Below are 6,000 nucleotides of genomic sequence, written 5' to 3'. Positions count from 1 at the left end.
ACTTCTGTTTCTTATAAGCATGTTAATTTTTGTGGAATGCATAGACCTTGTGGAATTAATCAAATCGAAGATGAATATTGTATCCACCATATGAATGAAAAAACTAGAAAGTGGTCTAGGGCTCTAGATGATCTTGGTAAAAAAGTTTGTGCCCGCTATCCTTTTATTTGTGAACTTTGCCATATAGTGGGTCATTTTAATTTTCAATGCTCCTCCAATGATAATTCGAACCTCATGAGTGCTGCAAATTTGTATTGTGATGATGAAATTACTCCTAATCAGCATGATGAACTTACTTTATTTTTGTGGTGTGAAGAGTTATCAAGAAAAATCTCTTTGTTACATATGAGTGATCTTGATATTGATGATGTCCTACGTGGGTGTTTTTCTTATTGCATTGATAATTGCCATACAAATACTTACATACAAAATATTTTAGAAGATGACACTTTGCCAAAATATGATAGGACCTCTGTGTGTTTTGAACTTATTAATGAAAAGGAGGAATCCTCCCAAGTTTCTTCTATTGTTTCTGGAAACAAATCAGGTTATGCGGAGGAGCCCCTCATCAAGCCTCTCCCTGGTAAAGAACGTGACGAGGAGAAGGAAAAGAAGAAGAAGGGAACGAAGAAGAAGAAGAAGAAGAAGGGAAATAAAAAGAAAGAGGTAACGGCATATCCCCGTGTGTATGAGATAACAATAGGTAACCGTAAGTATGTTGCTCCTAATGATTATTATGATAATGAATCTGAGTACAATGATCTTTCTATGCCCTTTACCTACATTAGTGATCATAATTTGAAAGAGCACACTACTTTTGATATTGGAAATCTATGGGAAACTAATTCTGAAAATGATGATGTTAATAATTGCCATAGTATCAGTACTATCCATGCTTCCTCCCATAATGATATAGAAAGCTCTAAGCTTGGGGATGAGGTGTTTGAAAATCCTTTTGCTACCGATCATTATATGTTTGATACATCTCCTTCTAGTAACAACGATGGTATGGTCACAGATGAGCATACTGTGAAAGATAACTATTCTATTTCTTATGATGACACTATGCCTCCAATCTTTGATGATTATTATAAAGAAGGGATTTCTATTTTCGTGCCCTCAGGTCCTTAGTTGTACTCAGTTTTCCCCAGCTCCTTAGTTTTTCCTCAGTTTTCCCCAAGCCCTTGTCTGAACCGCAGAAGGAGCTCGGACGGAAGGAATCCGTTAAGTTGACCGTTCCGTGCCGACGAGTGGGGTCGTGTCGTTTGTGGGGTCGCGTCGTGTGGGACCGCGTGGGACAGGACGAGGCCGTGTTTGTGTGGCCGTAGCGTGTGGGGCCGTAGCGTGTGGAGCCGTGTGGGTCCGGACGGGGCACGAGTGGTTTCTGTCTCTTCCGCCCGGATTAGCAGTTTTCAATGTACCTTTTTCCTCTCTATCGCTCGATCTCATTCATATTTGATAGCCCAAATTGGTAGCAAATCTAGAGCAGCTTCTCCTTCGTTTTTTAACGCCATTCATTTCTTTATGCCTTCGTTTTTACCCAATCAGGTAGGAAATCTAGGGCACAAATCCGAGAGAAAAATATAGGATAAGCCGCATACAAGCAACCAACATAGCATAGATATATTCAGGACAGATCCAAAAGTAGTACCGATAGATCCAACATAAGCTACAATTTACATGAAATTAAGCTGCTCTACGGATAGAGCAGATCACATACGAGAGAGTGCAGTAGGCACGTTCAACGCCTCCGGGTAGCGCGTGTGACTCGCTTGGAGGTTGCGCAGGTGAATCCCAAGTGCTTTGTGTTTGGCCATGTACGCATGCACGTTCACGGTCCTTCCAACTCTAGCGCCACATCCGCCAATGGATTCAGCATGGTTCACCGGGGAGTTGAAGTCGGTGGCGCGGAGCTTCCTGTTGCGAAGGGGCACTTGTAAATGCCTCGAGCAAAAGGGCCATCGTAATGGCCGGATCTGCAGCCTCCCGAGGACGTGACGAGTCTTGGTGTGGAAGGACTCGTCGTCGTCGTCGACGTCGCCGCTCCGCACTCGTCACGTAGCACCAAAGATCGTGCAAAAACACGGAGTCAATTGCAACGATGATGGAACGGAGAGTGAACAATAAATCATGCATGATAATATGGGCTCGAAAAAAAGAGGTAGCCTCGGTTACATTGGACACACTTATATCCAGGATTTGAGTCGACAAACCAAAGATCATGCACAACAAATTTGTACACACCAATTGTTTACCGACCAAACCCCGAATCAATTTATGCCCAAATATTCATCATCATCGGCACAAATCTTAAACAAAAGCAAATCACAAACACTAATAACGCAAGATCTAACACAAAAGGATCGAACTAGGAACAGACGAACAAGTAATAACGCAAGATCTAACAAAGAAGGATTGAACTAGGAACGGACGAACCGTAATAACGGTAGATCTAACACAAAATGATTGAAATGAGATAAGAACTAGGGAACAAAGGGTTACCTCCGGCTCGTTGTCAACGATGGTGGTGTCGTAGGGGTTCTCCGGCGCGTCGTACCGCACTCGGTTCGTACGGGTCCCAATCGACGGGGACTCGGACGGTGGCGGCGGCCGATGCGCCGGCTGCTACGTTGGAAGCAGCGACGAGGGGCCCGGACGGGGGCGGCGGCCGATGCGCCGGCTGCTACGTTGGAAGCAGCGACAGGGGCCCGGACGGGGCGGCGGCCGATGCGCCGGCTGCTACGTTGGAAGCAGCGACAGGGGCTCGGACGGGGCGGCGGCCGATGCGCCGGCTGCTACGATGGAAGCAGCGACAGGGGCCCGGACGGGGGCGGCGGCCGATGTGCCGACAATGGGCATCTCATTCTTCTCCATCGCCGGCGGTTTTCTTCGGGGTTTTTTCTTCGGTTGTGGAGAAGATGATGGGACAGAGAGGCGGTTGCGGTGAGCCGGTGAGAACGTGCGTCGAGGGAGAGAAAGAGGGGCTCTATAAAGACGAAGGTGGCGTGTACCGCAACACGCGTCCGCTATGCACGGCAACACGCGTCCGCTATGCACGGCTGCAGCGTGCACCGCTACCCGAGTCTAACCCCGGGACGTTTGGTGTACTCAGCTATAACCTCGGGCCTTATACGTAAATTTTATCCGTACTCGGCTTTCCCCTCGAGGACTTAGACCGGCAAGTGCAATATACTCAGTTTTACCCTCAAGTAGCTGGTCAACGGAGAGTCAACAAATGAGATTAACATAGCTAATTGAGTCATTTCATGCGCAAAAAATCCAAAAAATAAAAACATAGTGGCAACTACTCATGGAGTCTTCCTACGCAACCTCGCCACCTAGAAAACCTTAACAAACATATATAAATCAAGTTTTACCACAAATTGCCACTTCTCGGAATCACTAGTGTAGCTATGAAGATGCATGGTTTTCCACCCAAACCCCTTTGCAAAACATCTTTCCCAAAACATAGTTTGTCTAAATGATGCCATAATTGTCACACTCATGTATATTTGAATTGCAAATAATTTGATGTAGCCCAATATGAATTATATTGTACAAAACACACATTTTTCATTTTGTAATTCTTTTGTTTGAATCCCTTAGTCTATTTACTATTTATGTGCCCTTGGATTCTTAGTACTACTCAGTTTTGCCCTCAAGTACTGTCACAAATGCTCGAGAAGCCCAAACTTATCCCGATTGGTTGAGCCGTTGTCACACGGATCGACTCCACGAACCGTTGATCCACTGATCTAACGGGCAGTATACCCCTATCCGTCTCTTCGTGGCAACCTCTGTCTCTCTCTCTCTCTCTTCGTGGCCACCCATCTCTCTCTCTCTCTACTTCAAAAAAAATCTCTCTCTCTCTCTCTGTCGGTGGAGAATGCAATGACGAGTTTGCCACTTAATATATAGTATTGGTATAAACATGAGGCATACATATTTGCGGATTTCGGTGATTTCATTATTTGTCAGCCCTCTAACAATTATCAACTATCTTGAGCTGTCCTTTTCTTTTAGGGAATATAGTTTGGGATATAGTATTGGCATTTTGAAACGGCCTAAAAGTGGTATAATTTTGTTATAAACATGAGGCATACATTTTTGCAGATTTCGGCGATTGCATTATTTGTCACCCCTCTAACAATTATCAACTATCTTTAGCTGTCCTTTTCTTTTAGGGAATATAGTTTGGGATATTGTATTGGTATTTTGAAGGGACCCTATTTTGAAAGGGATCCCATTTTGAAACGGCCTAAAAGTGGTATAATTTTGTTATAAACATGAGGCATACATATTTGCGGATTTCGGTGATTGCATTATTTGTCACCCCTCTAACAATTATCAACTATCTTTAGCTGTCCTTTTCTTTTAGGGAATATAGTTTGGGATATTGTATTGGTATTTTGAAGGGACCCTATTTTGAAAGGGATCCCATTTTGAAACGGCCTAAAAGTGGTATAATTTTGTTATAAACATGAGGCATACATATTTGCGGATTTCGGTGATTGCATTATTTTTCACCCCTCTAACAATTATCAACTATCTTTAGTTGTCCTTTTCTTTTAGGGAATATAGTTTGGGATATGGTATTGGTATTTTGGAAAGGCCTAAAAGTGGTATAATTTTGGTATAAACATGAGGCATACATATTTGCGGATTTCGGGGATTGCATTATTTGTCACCCCTCTAACAATTATCAACTATCTTTAGCTGTCCTTTTCTTTTAGGGAATATAGTTTGGTAATTTCGGTGAATGCACACACTAACTTTGAAAACAACTACAAGTACATCCCAACCGAATAATGGATTTGTAACTAGGTATCCCTTGTAACAACTTCTAGCGCCCGGTGAGCAATGATAAGAATCCGATCGTAATTATACAACAAAAAAAACAACCAGCCATCGATTAGCTTGCTTCTTCAACTCGATCAGCTGCCTTAACCGCTTGTTCATTTTCTTCAGTTCTCCCTTCACTTCCACCGGTTCCGCATTGGGAGCATTAGGCATAATCGGAAGGTCCCTAATCGGAACGGCTCCTCTCTCCGCCGCATTCTCTACAGACAAGTCCCCCCTCCCAAATTGCGCCCCCATTAGCGCCAATTGATTCCTCGCAACCGAAGCCTCCGAACGTACACATCGATCCACTCGAAATGCCTGCATTTCTTCAAGATCTGAAAACAACAACGTGAACCCTAAATCCCAAATTCGAGGGAATAACAAGAAAATCGAGAGAAAACGAGAGAAATTGGATCGAGATCTAACCTTATCCCCCTCTCTATATGGCAAGCTCTCGCATGCAACGAACTCACGTCCACGGTTGCCGTTCTCGTCCGTCTTACGGATCGACCGCTTCGCAGGCTCCTGGCGTGGGCGTCGGGGCATCTTGTCAAAGGCACGGGTCCATACCGCGGCCATGAAGAACGGGAGGTCGAAGAGAAACTAGACATCACCCGCGTGCCGGAGAAGGGCTGCCGCCGGCGGAGAAGAAGAACAATGGGGCGCGGAGAAAGAAAGGGGAAGCAATGGCACGGGCATGGGCGCGGGGCTAGGTCGGGCTCCCATTTTGCAACGGTCACTCGGGTAAGCCGTGGGTCCGGCGCTCTCACGTGGACAAGTTGTGGGTCCCACGATGATCCGGATAAGTGGAGACGTGTCCACTGCGGGGCACCAACAGCGGCCCCACTTGCCGACACCAACCAACGTCAACTAAACGGGATTCCTTCCGTCCGAGCTCTTTCTGCGGGTTATAGACAAGAAGTTGGGGAAAACTGAGGAAAAACTAAGGAGCTGGGGAAAACTGAGTACAACTAAGGACCCGAGGGCACGAAAATAGAAATCCCTATAAAGAATGCTATGATATAGGTTATAACTATCCTTATGAAACTTGTCATAGTTATGATTGGATTGCTAAAAACAATTTCCTTAATATGCAACTTGTTTACCATGTTCAAATTCTTGATAATAATCTTGCTCCAATTACTATTAAGGAGAAGA

The sequence above is a fragment of the Lolium rigidum genome, chromosome 1, assembly GCF_022539505.1.
Source record: "Lolium rigidum isolate FL_2022 chromosome 1, APGP_CSIRO_Lrig_0.1, whole genome shotgun sequence".
Taxonomy (NCBI): Eukaryota; Viridiplantae; Streptophyta; class Magnoliopsida; order Poales; family Poaceae; genus Lolium; species Lolium rigidum.
Note: the sequence above shows the minus strand (reverse complement) of the source record.